General features: G+C 46.3%; 1 long non-coding RNA gene across 1 annotated transcript; it reads left to right on the top strand.

The window, feature by feature from the left end:
- Window positions 1-5,614: 5,614 nt before the first annotated feature.
- Window positions 5,615-22,868, top strand: LOC308062863. Its single transcript, XR_013927729.1, has 2 exons — window positions 5,615-7,630; window positions 7,672-22,868. It is a non-coding gene; the product is annotated as an uncharacterized lncRNA (long non-coding RNA).
- Window positions 22,869-22,913: the final 45 nt, after the last annotated feature.

The raw sequence follows: 22,913 nt of genomic DNA, 5'->3' as shown, positions 1-22,913 counted from the left end.
GGCCAGGGAGGGGGCTGGGATGGCCACTGGGGAGCCGTGCCAGCCACCCTGTGGGACCCTGCCCCATGCCTGCCACTGGCACAGGGCAGCTCCAGCGCCCAGATGCCAATCATACAGTTGCACTAGTGGCATCTTAGCTGAAAACAGAGAGATCGGGTTCCCTCCATGTGCATCTCTTGCAAGCAGAAGCAAGGTCTCCTATTTTTCACCTGCCCACCAGAAGGAGCCCGGTGGGCTGCAGGTATTTGTGGGGAGGGGGCCAGTTCAAGGAGGTGCAGTCCCAGCTGATTTGGACCCTGCCCAGGCTATACCAGGTCCAAGCACATTATACATCACCTTTGCTTATGATTACCTGCCCTTAATTGACATTTGGGGGGGGGAGGGGAGCAGGAACTCCAGAGGGCTGTTTCCACCTGCAGAAAGATGCCACCAGCTGGGGCACAGAGGCAGGCGGTGCAGATCTGCTGGCATGCACACTCTGAAGCTAGTCTAAGATTTCCATGTCATATTAAAAAAACCAAAAGGTAGAGAATATAAATGATAAGGACAGAACAATGAAATCTGAGCAAACAGCTGATGGATTTTTTTTCCTAATTTCTTAAGCCACCTCCTATGTTTATAAATGAAAGAGAAACATCCAGAGGTTCCTAGTTTGAGATCACATTTCCTCATTAATCAGAAATTCCCTAAATATTTTTCAGTCTCTGTTTTTAGATGTTGCTTTCTCACAGAAGATCATCTAAAGCATTTATCTTTTTATTAAAAATACACCTTTTCATTAAAAAAACACACGTTGCTTTTTCATTCTTATTACAGCCCTACGTTTTCGTTTTTTTCTTTTTTTTTGATACGGGAACAAGCATTTTTCTAAACTTAAAGAAACCCTTCTCAGAAGGGGTGAAGATATGAAATATTTCTAAGATGCAGTTTTCTTTGATTTCCAAATCATTTGATTAAAGTGTTAGAAAGCTGTGGAAAATAATCCCAGTGAGAGAGGAGTAACAGAGCGCCAGGTTCTTCCTAAGCCTCTGAGACTCTTTCAAGTTGGTCTGAAAACCTCATTGTTAATCAAAATAATTGCATGAGAAACAATCAGAAAATCCTGAAATGTTCAAAATGAAAACTTGTCATTACAAATTCACCATCATGGCTGAAAAACAGATTATCTCTGTCAAAAGCTGTGGGAAAGTTTGCTTTGTAGCAGTAGAGGCAGAAACAAATATTTGCCCAATCTGTTTTGTTTATCCTAAAAACATATATACATGTGCAGCACTTCAATTAAACTCTGTTTTCTGTTCCCCCCATGTGCACATCATTTGAACTGCCCACGTGAGGAGCTTTTAAAGCATCTCTCCCAGGAGTCAGGGTGATGGCTCGGTACCAGTGAATTACTCAGACAGTTACGCCACGGCGGGGCAGGTTGGACTGCTTTGAATTTTAAGCCTCATTTCTTTGGCCTCACCTCTGAGTCCATTTAAACACCGCTGACCCCTCGCTATAATTTAGTGATTTAAAGCAGATGCATGTGCACGTGCTGTTATTGTTGCGGGTAAACGCCGGGTGCACCTGCGCCCTGCGGCACGCGGGGCAAGGCTGGCGCTGGCTGGGCAGCAGGCGCAGGGCGCGGGGGTTGGGGTGCTGACAGGGCTTGTTTGGCCAAGGCAATATGCAAATTCCCCAAATGACAGTATTTAAACCTTTGCAAAAATGGCCCGTTTTCTCAGGGAAGGGTGGTTGGTGCTGGGGATGGCTGCGCTGGAGGGAGAGCTTGAGCCCATGCGGGGACGAGGGGTGGAGGAACTGGACGCTGGGTGCCAGGGAACATCTCCAGCACCCAGTTGTGCCACGATACCCAGCACCACGTGCCGCCCCGTGCCAGCCCTCACCACCCTGACTACTGCCAACACTGCCAGCTCCCCTCCTGTGCATCCCCTTCCCTGCTAACGGGGGGCTTCTCCTGAGGGTGACCTTCTCTCCCCAGGGGTTCAGCATTTTCACCTTCACTGCTTGAGCTAGGGCGCAGCTTGCTGGGGGACACCAGGCTAATGCAAATGGTTCAAAACGCGGCCGATTACAGCCCTGCGGTGCTCACGAGCCTCTCCTCTACGTACCCTGAGAACAAAGTCCCCTGCACCGATCGTGGCTTCTGCAGGGACAAGCGAGTCACAGATGCGGAAGGGCTGCTGGCTGGGCTCTCATTTGTAACAGCTGTGAATGGTGCACTCTGTTTTGAAAATAAGGTCCATAATTATAAACACATCATTTAAAAATGCAGTTCTTTGAAAAAAAAAAATCAGAAAAATAAAAGGAAAAACCCTCCAGCCCAGTGGTCCAGCCCTCCTGGTCCACTCTCCTGTGGCAACAGCCTTCAAACTGGTGAAGAGGAGAGAAAAACAAGGGCTAAAAAAAAGAACGAATGGTTGCCACATTTAAAAACACCTGCTGGAAGTGACTGCAGCAGAACATAGTTCAGAATATTTTGGAAAATACATGGATGATGCCCCTAACCCCGCACTGCTTCTGATGGGGGTGGGGACCTCTAAGCACTCTGGGACCCTACAGAGCATCTGCTGATCCCACTGGCATCACATGAAAGTGCAATAATCCTCTGTGAGGTACAAAGATCCTTTCAAAATCGCTTCTTGCCCAAAACAACTCACAGCTAAACAAAAGTACAGCTTATTTCGTCTGGATTTAGCAAGTCTTAGCTCGTCATCATCTCAAGAGATGGGGGGCTTGTGCTTCTCCCACTCGAGTCATTGGGAACATTGCCACAGGCTCCAGACGGCAACCAGACCTTATCCTACCTGCTTATCTGTCAAGCTGACAACTTTTAATTTCCTAGGCTTGATTGTAACAAAAAATGTGCTAGAGCTAAGCATTGCTACAAGCAGAGCAGGAGAGAGCAGCTTGCTGCCACTGCACAGTCACAGCTGCTTGGGTCCCTCCAAGCTCAACACCCCCCCACCCCCACCCCCACCCCCCCACGCTAAACAAACCGTGTGCCCGGGACCCCTGCGGTGGGGGCTGAGCTGGAAGGGCCACCTGGGATGCCCCAGCCCTCCAGCTCTGGATCTGTGGTTGGGATTTCTCTTCCCTGGCTGTCAGGCAGCACCGCAGGTACGGTATGTGCTTTAGGCATGAGAATTCCAGCATTTTGCTACAGCTTTCCCGCTCTCCCTCCAGGCCCTTGCAGCACAGTGAAGGGCTGGCTCACCCCAGAGTGCTGCTGCCGGGACCAACCAGGCCCACGACAGCACACGAGTTTGCACAAAAGCACCACCACTTTTCTGCAAGATGACTGCTTTGACCCAACACGCCGTTTCTGGCAGCTACATGCTGGTTCCCTGCATGGTTTAATTTCATTGTCAACCCATCGCTGTAGGATGTAGCCGCAACATTTTTTTTTTTTTCAGTCATGGAAGCAGATGCATCCTGCGTGCATCCCCTTACAGGACCATCACTTCTGGTATTAGGCACCAGGAGCACTTCCAGCTGCCCTCCCTGCTGCGCTTGGCACCTCACCGGCATCACAAGCCCTTGCTGCGGCTGGCGACCGGCGACCCATCAAAGCCGACTGACAGTTCTGACCAGCTATTTATGCCTCCACACGCAGAGATACGGGTCTGTCCAGCAGAACGGGCAGAGCAGGCACGCTGCTACCAGCGGCAGGCACCTTCTTCCCACCCCTTGGAAGAAAAGGAGAAACCCAAAGGGAGTCAAGGACACCTTAAGAGAGGAACAGAAACCAACGGGGAGCTGCGCTGGGAGGGAATGAAGCCAAGGAGCAGGATTATAGATGAATAACATGTGCAGTGTAATTAATCTAGACTAGTTTTTATTTTATAGCATTAACAGCCCACAGTCACAGCATGCGCTGATCTGGTCCGGCGAGTTCCCAGCCTTCGCGGGGCTGGGCCGGATCACCCGGTGCTGGGAGAGCTCCAAGCGCGGCATCAGCGCAGGAAGCGGTGCCGGTGACTCACCGGCTGCGTGCTTGCTTGGAGACTAATGAACTAATACCTGGCACTCCGGCCCTTTCCACAGCCCCCCTTCCATTAATCTTCTGGTTAAAAAGCACAGCGGTTGCTCAGGGGGGAAAATTCCCACCGCGCAGGATTTGTGCCGGCAGCCGCCCTGCACTGACCCTCTGGGCAGCCCTCGCAGAGCCGAGCATCAGCCCCCCCGAGCCGCCGGCCATGCTCGGGAGCTGCTGGGATTTACGGCTCTTCCTCCCGCCTCCCTTGGGTGCTGGCTCTCCTGCGGCGCACGCCGGGCGATGGGGGTTTGGGCTGCGATTCCTGTCTCAGGGATGAAATACAAACGCAGGGTCTCGCCCTGGTGTCAGGCAGCTCACAACGACATCTTTCCTCCCATAAAAAAATTCACCTTGGCATTTTTTGGTAGATTCCACCTTCTGCAACAGCACGTTGCCTATCTGAAGTGCTCACAGTCAACCTCACCGCCCTCCCAGTCCCACACCCACGCAAACCCTGGAGATTTGGGGTTCTGCTTTCCCTAGGTCACAAATTGCCACATGCTGTCCCGTTACCAACATGGACCACCCCTAAAGAGCCCACCTATCTGTTGTGCCTACAGCAACACGGAGTGTTTCCAGCCTCAGAAGACTGAAGCACAGTTAAAAATCGTTTCTTAAAGCTCCCAAAACACAAGAGCTGCACAGTCCCCCCACAGAGCAGGAACACCCGAGATCTTGGAGACAAGCTCCACTGGTGAGCAAAACGTGTGACGGAATTTGATCTGTGCTTCCCCTTTCATCCAGGACAGGCTGGATTTAACAGTGCGTCTTCACGTGGAGAACTCCCGAGTCATCCCAGGGATGGCAGAACCTGCAGCCGCAGCCTTCGCCCCAGAGGCTTTGCAGCCTTGGGGATCAGGACAACCGGTACAAGCAGGGACTAGGGGTCCAGTTACCACAAGGCTACTTTACTCCATCCTTTGACTTTTATTTTATATTTGTATTTCTTTGATATAATAGAATACAACTTATTGTACATAATGTATACAAACTATATCACAATGCTTTACAGAGCAAAGCATGAATTACATGGTTAAAAACTGGGAGGAAAAAAAAAGATGGGCTCCTCTGCACTGCCAAGCCCCCCGTCTGCTCCCTGTTCAGTGACTCCCAGGACGCCCTGAATCTGCTGGGAAACTCCCACCTGAGTAATTACTGGCCCCAGGGTGAAGCTGGCCCATCACCAAAGCGCTCCCCCCCCTCCAGAGCATAGCAGGGCTGGAGCCTCACTGCTGCCTGCCTGCCCTGCTGCCCAGCCCTGCCTGCCCAGCCCTGCCTGCCCTCACTGCTGCCTGCCTGCCCTGCTGCCCAGCCCTGCCTGCCCAGCCCTGCCTGCCCTCACTGCTGCCTGCCTGCCCTGCTGCCCAGCCCTGCCTGCCCTCACTGCTGCCTGCCTGCCCTGCTGCCCAGCCCTGCCTGCCCTCACTGCTGCCTGCCTGCCCTGCTGCCCAGCCCTGCCTGCCCAGCCCTGCCTGCCCTCACTGCTGCCTGCCTGCCCTGCTGCCCAGCCCTGCCTGCCCTCACTGCCCTCACTGCTGCCTGCCTGCCCTGCTGCCCAGCCCTGCCTGCCCTCACTGCTGCCTGCTTGCCCTGCTGCCCAGCCCTGCCCACCCTCGCTGTTGCCTGCCCTGCCTGCCCTGCCTGCCCTCCCTGCCCAGCCCTGCCGCCTGCCCAAGGACTCAGCACATTTAACCTCCCCTTGTCCCGATCGCCATTTTCTCACAAAACGAGAAGCAGCGTTCTTTCTTTTGAGCAACATAACTATTCCCAAAGTAATTACTGTGAACTCAGGGAAAAAAATCCCCACGTCATTCTTTTCTCTGAGGATGAGCTATTTTTTGCAGAGCACATGGGTGGCCCCAGATAAACCACGGGGTTTGGCAGCGTCGTTCGCTGTCTTTATGAAAGCCGTAAATCCATCGCAGCGCCGCAGTAACGCAGCCGGGGCAGGATGCAGACCTGTCTCTTCTGATAAGTCTCTTTTTGTAGCTGCTTTATGAACGCAGCTAGGAAAACCACTCACAACCAGCGCTCATGATATTATGGGATATTGTAAGTGACATAAGATTGACGACTGCCAGGTCTCTCAGACCTAGCAATGAGAGTACTGGCCAGGGGAAAAGGGAACGTCTCGGAGGCTGGGAGAGAGCGGGGCGGTGGATAGCAGGAGCTGCCAGGAGCTGGGGGTCAGACAAACAACGGGGATGTTGCAAGGACAGGGGGAGACTGACCTTACTGCTACAAGAAAAGTCTTCAGATGGATCCCCAGTGTGATCCCTGAACGAAACACATGCACCTATGCAAACACACATGCATGTAGCAACAGAAGGAAGGTACTGGCTGCGGCTCCCCCCAGCACCTGCGTTACTGCAGAACATCCCATTGTGAGCAGGGAGCTATTTTATTTAACATATATTTGTAATGAGTAATAAGAATAATAAACCACCCATTTTCCATTCTCTAACCTAGTGGAATAAATGTATAAGTTCACAGCATCTGTACAACAATGTCATGTCCAGAAACTTCCCCAAATATGGAAAGATCAGAATATCCTCCTGAAAGAGCAAAATCAAACACACCCACGGCAGAACTGATGACAATGGGCAGAAAAAGAGGAAAGGGAAGGCGTGTAGGAATAAGTTTCTCTACAACACTTAAATTAGAAACATAGGTCAAATATACATTTGATGGGTTGGAAAAAAATGGTTAGTGGACAAGAAACCAGAGAGTTTTCCTAACTTCAGAGTCTACTTCCTCTCCTAATCCCTTTCATTCCAGTTCCACATCAATGAATCAGACTGTGACCTAAAACCTTTGCAGCAGGAGAATTAGCCAAATGCTTGAATTAAATATTGCTTATAAAAATCTATTTCCTTTTCTTAGCAGCAAATTTTCCAACTGGGAAAAGAGTTTGAGGCCCGCATGCTTTCTCAGTTTGTAGAAATAGAAGTTTCTCTCTGTTGCATCCCATCGCTCGTAATCTGGAAAAGATACAGCCTTACATACTGAATTCTTTTCCAGGAGAAACTCGGCAGGATATTTACTTAACCCGGAGGAATTCTCTACGTCTAAATGATCCTTGAATGATCTCTTCATTTTTGACCACACTTCCTGTGGTCCTTAAAACCACTTGAAGTACGACGGGTCTCCGCTGACCCCGGTGGCTGCCGTTCCGTGTTCCATGAATTCCTCCTGACCAGGACCTGGAACATCTGCTGCGGCTCTCCTGGGCTCAGCAGCCAAGGGATGAACCTACCCTGCCTTGACTGCAAGGTCAAGTGCTACCGCACGGTCATTCCGGGAGAACAAAACCCAAAACCAACAAAAAAACACCAAAACCAAAAAAACCCAACCGAATAAAAATCTCAGGCCCTGCCTGTGTAACTGTACTTACCAAGAGAGCCCTAAAACAGCCCAACCCCCCAAAACCCCCACGTCGCTCTCATTTTTATACTATATTTATATTATATAGTTACAAACTCTGCAGCAGACCAGCCATGGCTTGTTGAATACGCACAAATTCAGCCCACACAACGGCCTCGTGGATGAAGTAAATGCATTGCAAGATTACATGTGGCCACACTGGCAGAAGTAAATGCATTGCAAGATTACATGTGGCCACACTGGAAGAGGTAGGCAAACTATGGCTTGCAGCATTTCCAAGAACAGACTAAGATTTGGGGTATAGGAGCAAGTCCTGCCCAATTTTGCTTTTTATCGATGAAGGTACATGAGCTTTTATCTCTACTTGAAGTTTGACGTGATGCACAACCGATAAAGATGGCAACTATAATTTCAAATACTAAAATAGCAACGTGTTTATTTAATAAGTAATGGCTAGTCCATCCAAAGCTTCTCTTCCAGAGAAGGTTACAATTATGATTAAAATAAACATTTAAAGCCTAAACAGGACTTTGGTGACTGTGTTATGGCTCCATTTTCTTAGTCTGTCTGTCACCACTTTTGGCTCAGCTTATGAGCAGCAACCGTTTCTCAGACCATGGAAAGGAGGTGGTATCTTCCCTACAAACAAGCAGAAGACCATCACGTTTAACTAACAACGAAAGCTTTGCCTGTGGAAAATATCATCATTTAAGTTTCCACATTGGTGGCATAACTGGAATATCTAAGTAATCGCGTGAGCGTTTTCTTGGACTAGTTTTAAGATTACTGCATAAAGGGAAACACTTTGAAGTTCTGGCAAAAATGAGAACTGGAACTGGTGGCTTTATGTCCTGCTGGGCCTTTCAAGGACCACAGACATATATTTAGAGCAGCAGTTAGGTCAAGCTTTTCTGTTCTCAAGAAACATAGAAACATTTCTTGAGAATTCTTCCTTAAGAAGAGAGAAAAAGGAGGCAGTTCCCCTTATCTCGCTCCTGGCTCACGGAGGGCGGCTTTACATGATGCTCTGCAAATGCACAAGCGTGGGCACAAGCAGCACACGTAGTCCAGGGCCCACTGCTACAAAGCAGCACATGCCAACAAACCTGAAAGCATTGCAGACTGGATGTGAGCCCATTGCTGTGCTCTGTGCACACGCAGAGCCACCTTCCTACCCTCTCCACCACGCAGGCATGCTCCGGCCACAGGGTAGATGTCCTGCTGGCCTCATCCAGCGAGGCTGTCCCAACCTCTGCCTGGGCCCTCATGGTCTTGCAGGAACACGGGGCCACAATTCGAGGCAAGATCATAACACGGACCCTCCTGAACTACCCCCATGCAGATGGCACTCAACCAGACAGCTTTCGCTGCACGCAGGGTCGATGCTGACCTGCCATATCCTGCTGCCTCCGTGCAGCAGGCAAGACACATACAGCAAGCTGCGTACAGAAGTTATTTTGGTGGGTAAACAACAACTAGTGGACAAGACACACAAAAAAGGCAAAAAAATGAAGTCTAATATGGCATCAGTTAGAGTATTCTTTTTACTTTACCCCCCTTGCTTCAATTGGATTAGTACTCTATAATACAATCTTTATCACATCTTATCAATGAAAACATTACTCCGTTCTGTTGAAGCAGAACAGATTGCATGGCAAAGTATAATATCCTAGGATTTCATGCTCATGGCATGCTAAGTTACACTGATTCCTGTTCTAGATGTGCAAATGGAGATGTGTCAAGTTTTGAAGGACACAAAAGATGCTACTAAATACCCACTAAACAGCCCTTCTTCAGGAAGTGCTATTATGTAGATATTAGGACCACTGAAAATAGTCTGGAAAACAGACTGTATCCTAAGGCAGTGATGCTTCAAACATGTGCTGAAGCCCATAAAAATAAGTTAAAGGCTGTGTTGACAGACAGGATGAAGGGAAAATCTGTTTCTGGGATTAGTAGTTACAAAAGGTCTTCCAGATTCTGGAGTAATCACAGGATGAGATTTCCAGATGGCTAACCAGGATCTTAGTAAGACCAGGGAAGAAGCACACATCCCTAAAGTTACCAGGCACAGCAAATCTTCTAGATAAATGGTATCTCAAGGGTAGTCCTGAGAATTGCCACGTGAAGGTGGCACCCAAAATCTCCAAACAAGGGCCAGCCTCACCAAAACTGGTAAAAATCTCCTCACCTTCCTGGAAGCAGGAGTGAAAACTGCTTCTTGCCCTACATGTCAGCCGGGAACAGCAGCCCGTAGCCCTGGGCAGACCCGTGCCAGGGGAAGGGCACGCCGAGCCCTTTGGGCAGGATTTGTTTGGGGCACTGCTAGACAGACAATCCTGCACCCAGCGACGAGCTGGCACAGATTTGTGAGGTGCCCCAAAGCATCTCACTTCTGCCCCCCTGCCAGCTGCATTCATCTGCTTTTATAAAGGCTGCTGCTCTGGGATGCGGGTGAAGACACTTGATAAGCTCAAATTAAGGCATGAAGTGCCATCAGGGAGCTACCCCTCCCACGGGGAGCTGAAAAGACTGAGTATCTTCAGATGCGGTCTTCTTCAGGTTTTAGCGTGAGACTTGGGCATTAGGGCAAGCAAAACACAGCAGGAACCATAAAAAGCAAGTGGGTGGCATCCTCCAAAGCATCTCGGCAGCACTGGAGCCCTTCCCAGGGCCAGGCACCAGGCTGACAGGTCAGCCCAGCAGCGCTTCCCCCGCTCCAGCTGACACCTTGGCAATGGGAAAAGGCAACAACCAGAGGAGGGAAATCAGGAATCTGACCCAAAAGTTTGCTGAGCCAGCCCTGGCTTAAAGCTAGGGAGAAGTGGCAACAGCCGCTGCACGAGGAAGGTTTGGGAAACGCTGTTCTGCCCCTGGAATAATGCAACGCTTGTCTTCATTTACCGAGGAAATGGTTCAAAGCGGACAGCAGGCAGGCGAGTGCCGGCCGTTCTGCTGCACAGCTCGTCCAGCAGGCAGGGCTCCTGCTCCTCACCCACAGCACTGAGCCACGTCCTGTGCTGAGGGAAGGGCCCCCAGGCTGGGTCAGACCGGGTGGCAGAAGAGGTTTCTCCTAAGCTTCAGGAAAAGAGAAAGGTAAAGGCAGCGGCTTAAGGCCGAACGAGCCTCACTCCAGCCCCCCAGGAGTGCCGTAACACCGGCCCTTCGCATCACACGCGGTCAGGTTTGAAAACAAACTCACTGAAAACAACCACTAATGTTTGTTGAACACTTTTCACCTTTTTTAAACAAACCAACCAACCAACCCAAACAACTTTCAGCCTTCTGCCCTTGCGTGGCTAGCACAGATGAAGCTGCTCACCGACAGCGAGGGGCGAGGCACAGGGACCACATCCCTGCACAAGGGCAGGCGCTAGGAAATGGGGAACACACGCCTACTTTCCTCAGGGCAATTCACTACAGGACCAATTCTTTCCAGTAAATATGGCATAGAAAACCCAGGTGAGGAGAAAACAGGGCTCCAGCAGGCGGGCAGGCAGATCAGTGTGTTGCTGCCAACGTGCAGCTCACGCAGAGGTGAAGCCTGCCAGTCTGCGGCTTTCCCCTTCGGAGCAAGTTATCTCCCATCTAGGTACAAAACAGATGCAAGAAGCCAGGCCGGCCAGCACTCTTGGCTGCTCACAGGACATCTTTAAAAGCTGAATGACAAGCTGTAGAGCAGATGTTCACCCTTGGCAGCCACCACGGCTATACTGTGGTGTATCGTTTTGCTTTTTCAGCTCTGGCCATAAAGGATGCACATTTCCTCCACGCTGTTACGTAGAAAAGACTGAACCTGAACGTGGTGATACTTTCTAACAGACATCAGCAAACTCCTCTGGTAGTAAACCAAGTGCTTTACTGGCAGTTCATCAGTGCCCCGAACACCACCGCTGTGAATGACTAACACATTGAATCCCAGAAATGAGACAGCAGTTACTGTTACTTTATGGTTCAGGCATCATTTACAAAAGGCTTTTGGAGGAGTGCAAAAGCAGATTGCTGGAGGAAGCTGGAAGAGGACAAAAGAGCTGCCTGTGCTTTGCCTAGCACTCCCCAGCAGGCTGCAAGCACTAGTTTTCACATAGTTTAAAAGGAAAAAAATGAAAGTGAATAATTTTTGCTAATAAATTACAGTTTGAAATGAAGTAAAGTCAGATTCACAGAGCTGATTTGGCACAGGATCTTTCTTAAATATGCACACTTGAAGATGAATCACAGAAGTCTCATAAGGACACTGTTGCTAAAATTTGCTCTCCCATAACTGTTTAAGGTTCCTGTTCTGCAATAAAGATGATGTCATTACTTATATTAATAAATGTAATGGTGCTCAGATCAAATCTAGGCAACCGGTTTCTTCCCTCTTAAAGTTTAGTAACCATGTTAACTTTCTTACCAGGTCGGAGAGCGTAAGAACTGGCCAGGGTACAAACAGAAACACAGAAAGACAAAAAAGGTGCAAAAGTGACCCAAAACACATACTTGACGCATATTTCTTTTGTTCTTAGAAAACTGGCTAAGTTAAAAATGATGTGGTTCTCATTGCTCTCACTCTGTCCATATTAGGGAGATTAAACTTCCGCACAGGAGAGCTGCAACTGAAAAATATTGCCATTATACTGAGCACAAATAGCTTTTTTCTTGAACACCGAGCATGCACATGGCCTCCCCTCTCCCCCCCGGCTTACATTTTCTGAGATTTTTGGACAGTCAGAGAAAACTCTCCTTCCATATGTTCAGGATGTTAAGATTTCAACCTCCTTGCAGCAGGAAAATAAAGTCATCTTCTTTGTAATGCCACCGCACTGAGCACACACACAGCACTTAAAGAGTAATGCATGAACTGATCTCTGCCATTGCTGAAAACTGCAGGCATCCCGGAGCAGGTCTTGTTCCTGTCATGTCTGCAGACGCTCTGTTAAGGACTCCAGGGACATAGAGCAATTACTAGGGTTTGTTTCTGCTTTCCAGGAGCAGTTCTGTTTAGGAGAGAATAGAAAGGGATTATTTTTACCTTATAGTTTGGACTTACAGGGTGTGAACCGAATTTTTCTTCCCACAGAGATACATCATTGTAACGACTATGTATTATAGTGCCTTGGAACCAGGGGTTCCCTCTGAGCAGCGTACACAATCCCAGGCTAACGAAGGTGGAAAACAGGGCCCAATTAGCAGCACAGCTGGGGCCGCGCAGTTAAAGGACTGCTGCCTTTAGGCCACACACGGAGGGTTGCCTAAAGCTTTTTTTCTTTTGTTTTGGTGGGGGGGCTCTGTTGGTTCATGGGGTGTTGTATGGTTGGGGTTTTTTTGCTTTGAGTCTGCTAGACTTGACATCTGCATCTGGTAAAATTAACAAACTCTCATTTAACATTAAACGTAGATTAAAACAGTATTGTGAACTGCGCCGTCTGAATCTGCGGGATTGTAGGAGGTAGCTATGAAGCATTTCCCACTTGCATATGTATAGAGAACAAAACATTTAAGTGAAGATAATTTTTTCCATATATATTACACACATTATTATATACAATAGAGAATCAGACAAAACAAAACTAGAACAAAGATTCTTTGAAGTTTCAAAAGAATCTTTGTCTGTTTTAGCCATAAGGATGGCTTAAGCAAAGCTCCACAGATGAGGCAATGAATGAGGCAGTAGATGCATCAAAGGCATCTCACGTGTAACACGCGGTTTAGCCAAAGCAATACTAAGACCACGCAAAGGATGTGCTGACACCAACACCATTCTTCCTACAGCAGAAGAGGTCCACAGGTCTTACCTTCTCCTGACGTAGTCAGGTACAGGTCCACCCTTCCTGGTGCCCTACAAGTTCTGGCACTGCGACCAGCAGAGCCGCTGTTACCGAGGGCTGCGCTCACATCGGCGATGGCACCGCGCCACCTCAGACACATTTGCACTCGTAGGAGGATCCCCACCAAACCCTGCCCCGCCGCGCTCCCACAGCAGCCCAGACAAGCCTTTGCTTCCTGCAGACCCCAGTGAACTGACGGGGGTCTCTAACCGACACCCCCAGACGTAACTCATCACCGTTCACCTGCTCAGCACTGCAAGCGAACCCCCGTCACCCCGCGGTGCTGCAGAACGCCCCGGCACACCGGCAAGAGGAAGCCTCGGCTTGCGGCGGAGCCGCAGGTCAATGCCAGGAAGGGGAGAAGAATGGCGCGGGCCTCCTGGGAGGTTCAGGCAAGGGCAGGAACGCAGATATTGTCTCTACAGCCCCTGCCGTGCACAGCGCTTCCCACCTCGCTGCACCCCAAGCCAGGCAGGGCCAGCTGCTCCCTGCACCGGCCGCTGGCACCCAGAGCTGCCCGCTGCCGTGCTGGCTGAGGGCGGGAGGAGCGGGGCAGCAGGCAAGATGAGGATGCTCTCTCAAGGCCTGAAGAGGACTTTTCCCCTCTGAGGTAACCCCCAGCAACATCCCCATCCCTCCCAGATGGCCTCACTTTGCTCTTCCCTTCCTGACCACCCCCGCCCCATGCCTCTCCTTCGCACTGCGTGGGAACTTCCCCTAAAACACCGTTTTTCCCTCATCTCCTTCCTCTCAAGACACCTGGAACTTCCCCCAGCAGGCTCCTGCCACCCCCCACGGTGACACTGGCCAGGCCACACTTCCCAGGGCAGCAGCTCATTGTCTGTGAAACCAACACGCTCACACATACAGCACGGGGCTGCTGGGGTGACGCATTCAGAGACAGCACAACCACGGACAACAGGGCTTTTACATACAGAAGGCAAGTAACTTAATTCAGCAACGACAGCCTGGCATACGTGAGGAAAAACAGAAGCAATGACTACCAGCAAGGATTCCCTCCAGAAGGCTGTACGTGAAGTATTTTCCATCATGAAACACGTGAAGAGATGTATTTGAAATCTGTGTTTTGACATCTCAAGCTGTTAGTAGAAGCTCCTTGATTAAGAGTCAGTTTTGCATGCAATAAGCAATGCAGCACAAACAAAAGAAAGAAAAAATCCTTTCCAGCCCCAATGCCAGTTTAAAAGTGATTGGGAAACAGCCAATATTATTTGAGGAAGCTTTTTAAACTCCTCCTGACAAATGAAGAGATGCCTCAGCAGGGATCTGTGCACACAGCAAGGCCACACACCTCAACTCCAGCTTCACCCTCCTAACATGCTGAATTTGAAAAGCTTGAAACAGTTTTTTTACCTGAACCTATCCCATTAAAGCTGCACTGCGAAGCACAAAGCATCATCCTGCTACTACAGACTGTACAGATAAACTGTTTTATGCAACGCTCTGCTACACCAACTTGTCTCTGCTACAGTGTTCACTCGATTCAAGCAGCCCTGCCAGCACAGCTTAGCTGGCTCGTTGAGCTTGCACTGGGAAAATAGAAGCTGCAGAAATACTCTTCACATAAATGCCAGGCTCCAGCTGAGAGCCAACCCACAGGGCAGGCTGGGGTACACTGAGATGCAAGAGCCAGACAGTGTTTTTCGCTGAAGGGCAAGAGTTCAAAGTGTGATCGTACGGGCACTGCTACCCACGGGGGCTCAGTTCTCCCACTCTGGATGCTCGTACATGTTGGAGCAGGTGTAATCACGTTTAACGAAATCGCCCCGAGATCCCACGTCTCCAAATCTACCCAAACACATATCACAGCAAATCATCTCAGCTTGTGTGACTGCAGAGGAAACCGCATTTACAAGCTGTATGCAAGCAAGGCCGTTACATCTGCCCCAGTCTGCAGACACTCAACGATGGGGCGGCAACCACTACAGCCAGTGGAAAGCGGTCCGCTTGGCTCCAGGACCCCCGTATATGCAGAGCTGAGCATATAGGCAGCTGCATACAAGATTTGGATAGCCACAGATCTCTGAAGGGTTAGCTTTCCCTTTTTCACATCTTTATACCTCTTTTCAGCTTCATTAGTCAGACCCAGAAGGGTGAAGCGGTGGTGTCCCTAACCAGAGTGTTAAGAGGATGTGACTCTACCCTGAGTCATCACCCTTCCTCCTCAACTGGAGATGGCTGCTCACACCTGCATCGCTGGATACATGGTAACAGCCATGAAGACAGTCTGCTTTCCAAACTTGCTCTTCAGAGGCTGCAGGAAGCAACCTTCCCATTAAACAGTTATAACTTCGTATTTTCACAGTATCTTCACAACCCAAAGGACTGAAGAACTCCAGTATGTGCTCGAAATCTGAAGAATAATACAGCAGTTGTCTGACGAAGTATCTGAGCCAGCAGGATCTAGCCGAGGCCCTACTTACAGTCCAAGAAGTTTAAAAACTAACCCATACAGCTGCAAAATATGAGTAAATAGCCCATTATTGCTCTTTATTTTAGAGTCAAAAAAACTTACCATGTTTTAATAATCTCCAGTGAAATGTATTTCATGAGAACTAGAAACCATTTACACTAAATAAACCAAACGAACACCCCCATTACATGAGTCCACGTGCACATGACTAGAGCCGAGGTGCCTCAGTTACGGTATCTGCATCGCCCATCTTGACACATGTTACATCAAATGCTTCACAGATAAATTTCCTTGCCCCTCTAAGGGCAGTCAAGAGCAGAAAGGCTCAGCAGACCCACGTTCCAAGCAACACTGTACACATCTGACAAAGCAATTCAGTTCTAACCAAAGAAATATCCCAGAACTACTCCTTCCGCTGGAATTATTCCACCATTTGTTTCTTAATTACCAGGGGAAGCATCAGTTTGGGGCAAATAATTTTTTACCATGCTCTCCAGATTTGAAATGAGAAACACCATGTAAGTCACTGAAGATTTTTTTTGCTATTTGTCTACGAAGTCTCCTCTTGAAGAGGGGCATGGATATGCTAAGGAATACACTCACTCGCTGCAAAAGCAGTCTTCCACCTAAATAAGGGAGACTGTTAATAATTTGTTCGAATTATTAAGGATATAATAAGGATAAAAGCATAATACAACCCTGCTGGGGCACTATGACAGCAACTTCAAATTTACTATTGAAACAGATGGGTGACAGCTCTTTAGGAAGTATCGGAAACTAAGGAAGAATTGTAATTCAGAAAAGTCTGCAGAAGAAGGACACCCTATTGCTGCAATGTGTCATGCAGACACAGCAACACCTGGCCAACCCGAGCCTAAGTGCAATTAAAACAATCGCTCTGAAGTTGCTGCAGGCTACGTTTTCACTTATGTGCCACTACAATAATTACGAAGTGGAGAAAATGGAGCAATAAATGTCTGTTACAATGCCCAGCTACAGTTGAGATTACAGTCAAGTTCTGCAACACAAAAACTGCCAATCGACTGTGGCTGCCACACATACAACAGAACAGCAAAAACCACCTGTAAGATCACACCCAACGAGTCTGTAATATCGATACTAAATCTTCTAAAATGAGCAAACTTTACCACTGTTTCTCAGCTGTAGCATTACTCAGAAATAAACTAACTCAGTGTTTGTCTCCTCTGTCTGAGGAGGAGCGCTCTGTGCCGGTATTCCAGAAACAGGTATTTGAGATGAAGTTACTGGTAGATGTTAGGTACTACCAACCGTATCCCATGTAGAGCGTCTAGACAGACTTATTTAACACTACTTCAAGGCTTTTTTTTTGTTCCCCTCTCCCAAAACCCCGAACATCTAATGCATCTCATAGAGTGTTTTAATGTTAACTTTGATTTTAACTTTTTAAACAGAGACATTAAAAGAAAGGCAAGTTAGCTAGGCTCTTGCACCAGGACTTGCAGCCTGGAGTAATGTTTACTTAAACTACACCCTGGGGTGGATCCAAACCACACAAACAAGGAGGAGACTTCCCTTCCTCAAGCTGCTCAAACTTGCTGAAAACTGTGTGACTCAGTCAATACCCTCCTCCTGAGTCAGCACTGAAGCAAAGCTCCACAAAAAAAACCACCTTTGCACAGAGGTTGCACTCATGCTCTGTGTTCCAGCCCTTCTCTCCCTGCGTTTGCATAGAGATCTGCTGAAGCACTGCTTCACCACATTACAGAGAGGAGGAAAGGTCATACAGCAGTGAACCCCATTTGCAAAAAGTAAACAGGTAAATAGATTCCAATTTTAAAACAGGTTTTAATTGATTTCATGAACTAGCAACTTCTCTTCTATTGCAACAAAGCAAAGTGCAGCAAGTTAGTCAGAAGTTGTGGAGTGCTGAAATCTGGAGTTAGGCTGAATGAAAAAGACTATGTACAATACAAATCAGCTTTCTGTTGTGTTGCAAATTTATTATTGTAATTTTTACCATTTATTCATCCCAAAAGACATATTGCATATTTGGAACATTTTTAAATACGAGCCACTGTATTATTCAAGACAAGTAGTTTTGTCACATGAAAACCGATGACATACCCAATAAAAGTATTTTCCAGAGCAAGAACTCCTTACAAGAAATATAAATAGAATATAAACTTCTTAAATGATCTAGCATGAAGAGATTAAAATAGTAAATTCATTCTATACTGAAGGCAGTACTTCACCACTCATAGTACGTCTAAGGTGTTTAAGAAAAATGATAAAAAAAATAATCCATTTCCTAACAGAAACAAATATGGGCTACCTTTTTGGATAAATTTTATTCCAATAGAACAGAATGAGTTGATCACTTAACCCTTTTCTCGCAAGTTACTGATTAACATGATCAGGTAAGAAAAAATTACTTTTAGTTTAACCCAAGCTTTGCATTTGTTCTTCAGATACAATGAAGAGATGACATGCTTGGAAGCACATCTGCATTTTCAGTATATCACCTGACTTAATAAAGGAATTGCATCTCCATACTAACACCTCCGTTCCCACATTTGAAAATTATTTGAGAATCTCAATTACAGCTCCATTCTCATGGTTGCTAAATGCAAGGAATCTACGATCTATTTTGCTGCATGCAAGCGCAATCTCGGAACAGCGACGTATACACATGCACACACACCTCGGTGTGTTAGAACCATTACAGTTCCAGCACTGGGAAAGAACGCTGAGCTAAACTGAGTAGACTGAAAGATTTAAACAGTCACGTGAATAATTTAGAATTAGAAATACTTTATAGAGGGAAGCAGCAGTAATGGGCAACAACATGATGGGGCTGAGGGAAAAGAGTATAAAATACATGATCTTGGGAGAAGGACTGATTTCAATTCACTTCGAGAGTAATCTATCGGAAGCAATCAGTGTGAAAATCAAGAATGTAGAATAATTCATGCCTGTCAAAGCATTTTTGAAATAAAGTTCCACTTTTTTAAGTTTTAAGAAACTTAAGTTGATTGGTGTTATTAAACCAAGACTTCTGTAAGTCATTTGACATTTCAATCCAAGTGGTCACTACACTACTATCATTCTAATAATCCAGATTACAAACCAAATGACAGATTGCAAAACTAACTGAAGGAATTATTCTATGAACGTTTTCCCTACTGTCCTGCAGGGATCTGGTTTTGGCTCACTACCATTCAAAAGCATATGACAACAACCTAGAAAACTTCAGTAGTCAACCCTGTTAAAACCTGAAAGGGAAAAAAAAACATTGTTGAAGTGCTGAACAGTAATGGGAACAGGTTTGCTGCCTCAAACTGCTTGCCTGCAGTGGTTTGCTGAACAACATTGCGAAGTTAGATACCATGGGGTTGGGGTGATGCAAGTAATGCACAGATTTGCTTCACAAGATTAAAATCCAGATGCTAGAAGTCAGTGAATCCCAAAATCCAAAAAAAGGTGCTGGTAGACAGATGAACAGGAACACCAGAGAAGGATATAACCCTACTGACATGATATAAATAGATAATAAACTAATTACTGTAAAGACATGTTCTGCTTGACATCCACTCAGAAACAGTTTAAAAAGCTGACAACAAAAGCTAGAAGGATGAAGAAAAAAAAATTAAAAATTAAATCCATATAAAGTAAGATTGGAAGGTATTTTGATCACGGTATGTCAAAGTCCTGGATCAGGACATTTGCGGTAACAGAACATCCTCCAAGAGAGATATATTGAAAACCAATGGTTGGGAGACAAAGCAAGATGACCTCCTCGAACACAGCATTGGGTTTGGAGTTTGATTTTTTTCTTTCCTTCTTCTCCTTCCTAGAGGACAGCAGTTGCTCAAGTAACTTACCTACAGAGATGACTGATTCTTTTTCTGATTTTCTTAAAGCAAGAGTTCTTCCTTACTAAAATGTATATGCTTAACTCCTTGACATTATGCTTCTGATGTTGAAATCAGCCAGTGAAGTTTTGTGACTGTGGAATCCAGAAAAGCAATCAGATAGAAGTTCCCTCTACCGTTACCAATTAATGAAAATTTGAGCCTCTAATGGTCTTTACCAACTGAAACCTTTGTCTCAATTGCTGATTTGCCTTCTGCTTCTGGAAGCCTTTAGTCAAATATTGGTAGCACCCAGTTTTTAAAGCAGTAGCAAGTGCAACCCACTCTCCAAGCAGAAGAACTTGGGTCCGTGGGCAAACCTTTGCTTACTAATTTCAATGAGTTGGCACAAACTGAAAACCCAGGAAGGCTGGAAGAAGTGGGAGACCCATACTGCAGCCCAATTCCTCACCAGAGACCAACCAAAGGAATTCTGTGTCTAGAAGGATACGCAAAGAGGGGCTGGGATGGGTAAATCAGCTGGATCTGGGGAATTCAACGTAGCTGTTTGCTGGAAGCATGGAAGCAATCACCCTTCAAACAGATCCAGAGGTATACATGAGAGGGAGGGATATGTCTTCCAATTCCAATTTTCATATGATCAATTGCTAAATTAATGGAGACTCAAAATCTTGAGACAGGTGCTAATGAAATACTAATGGGGGATGAAAAGCCAGAGGGGAAGCAAGACCCCTGGTGGAAACCAGTCAGCTCCAGTGACTGGAGAACTAGTGCAGACGACCATCGCTTCTCAAAAGATGTTGTGGTGACCTGGTGTTTTAAAGCACTTGGATGCTGCTGGTGGAATGAACCTCAGCAGTGGATTTGTCATGGAGAAGATTCAAGCTGAAGAAATGATTATTTCAAGTGGTAGAACCCTACAGATTAAGGCAGGAGACATTCGAAATCTCATGTAAAGCACACTGAGAATTTGAACAGGTAACATACTTCAGAAGACTTGACTATAAAACAATCAAACAAACAAAAACTTAGGAAAATACTCCAAAAATACACGCACAGATGATTACCTTTGCTTCAGCCATCAGTCATTTGATACTAAGTCTCGCTAAGACTGTTTCATGAGAAAACTTTCCAATATGTTGTGCAGGGTCACAACTCTCCATTTAGCACCAAAAAAATCCAGATTCTGCAAGAAAGATCAGGCTAAGACTCTGGAAGAATGCATTTAATTTCAGCTAGAAGAAACAGAAAAGTTACACTGTATTCATTATACATAGTATAGTTGTATTTTTTTAAAGGCCTGCTGTTGTAGTCCCCATGTAGGTAGAATTCTTTTAAAAATTAAAAGAAGGTGCCTCAGTGAGGACATCAGGACAAAAGTGAAGCAGCATTCAGATATTTTATTATAGTATATCTTCCAAATTGAACTAGCAACTGATAAAACAACTCTCAGACTAACTTTTCTAGTATGAGGAACCTTTTGAAAACCTCAAGCTTCAGTGCAAGCTCAGAGCACTTGTTTTACAAGTAGAGCATCTTACACATTTGTGAAAAGCAGCTGGTTACAGTAACTCCAAGGCTTAGCTAATCAAACCTCACAACTAAAAAGAAACTAAGTATGAATGTAAAAGAGCACACACGTTTACCATAAACAAACGCAACAGAACACCAGAAAGGTTTGTGCATAGAGTGCTGGCAAAATAACTCCACTTGCTGCTTTAGTATCAAAGCACTGAAGAACAGCAGCTTCCCAGTTATCCAATCCTTCTCCAGGGATTCTCACAATGAGAGAGCGAACTGTGCATTTTAGCTCATTCCTGATCATTTTGAACATGCAAATGTCAAGAACTCCTGGGAAAGGAACTTTATTAGGGAACCACAGGTATACTCATAAGCACAAACCCCCATGCAATGTGTACTATGCACCTGTGTATATAATATAAATAGGCACACATGCACATAATTAAATTGGAAATCTTTCTCCTTTAATATGACCATGATGGGTCTCAAATTTCAGCTCTCTGATGCTCTAAAGATTTCTGAAAACCCAACTTTTGTCTTTAATCCAAGAACAAAGTTATGTCACAGGCAGTGTTGCTCAGCATGGGGCACCACCTGGCAGTGCAGGCCCGCCACGAGGTTGATCCCAGGGCACTCAGCACCTTCCCTACTGCCAGCCACGAGGGACCACTGCTCCACCAGGCTCCACTCCTTCTCCTCACACCATGGCTACATGCTACGGGCAGGGAGGAGGGAACAGAATCCATTGGAAAAGAAACAGTAGCTGAAAGAGGGACAAATAGAGAGTTCAAGATGCTAAAGAAGAGAGGAGGCAGCATCAGGCCCCCTTCCCCTAGAAGGGCTTTCCACTATTGCCCCACTATGAGCAGCCACTGCTCCTCCAATCTCACAACATCTGCCACAGGCACAACCCACCCTGCAGCTGTGAACATCTGCCCCCTGCCCCACAGCAACATGCTCCCAAGCCTTCCATGGCGATCGCCTCCCCCCTTTTCTTTCTGAAAACCACAGACAGGAGAGAGATCAGCTAGACAAAAACTGAAACCAGTGCAAATGTGAAATACAAGGAAAAAAAAATTCTTTTGCTATTACTGGACATGCTGCAGACATTGTGCCTAGTAAATGTGGCAACATCTAGCGCAAAAGAAACTTAGCATGAATCTTTTGTTTTCAAATGACATTCAACTCAAACATGCATAGGGAGAGTAAAGTTATTTTATTAAATCATGCACATCACGTGTGTTAGTGCAAATAGTTTAATCTGTACTCCAGAAATTCTATTGTATTTTTATATCTTTACAAAATAGATTTAAAACAATTATTTACTTTAAAAAATGTAATTCTGAAGTTAAGCATTTCAGAACAATATTTGCAATAACCTATATACAAGAGGTACTAAGTACCACTGGCATACGAGTGTTCTGTGGTTGGGTGGCTTCCTGCAACTGAAAAGGATGAAATGAATGAACTAAATGACAATATTTATTTTCTACAAGTCACTTGTGGACTATTTTTCCCACCTAATTATCCTCCCATTAGCAAATCCCATGTAACTTAAGATAAAACCTTTAATTAAAGGACAATGACCCTTAAAACCTCACAAAGTAAATTATATGCTAAATTTCTATTTAAATATTGAAACTACCTGTCGATTGCCATAACATTCTTTAAAGCCAATTGAATTGCTGAGATTACCTCCCTATTTTGAACTTTCCTTTAGCAGAGCCATTTTACTTTACCATTCTTTAGCATATTATTTAAGTCTTTAATAAACTTTTTTGACAGAACTGTTGAGCTGAACAAGACAACCACAGTCTACATTTAATTCAGCACTAACTACAGTGATTCCCACCAAAAGTCAGCAAATAGTA

The sequence above is a fragment of the Falco punctatus genome (assembly GCF_963210335.1).
Source record: "Falco punctatus genome assembly, chromosome: 4".
Lineage (NCBI taxonomy): Eukaryota > Metazoa > Chordata > Aves > Falconiformes > Falconidae > Falco > Falco punctatus.
The sequence above is the reverse complement of the archived record's forward strand: the minus strand, read 5'-3'. Positions and strand labels throughout refer to the sequence as shown.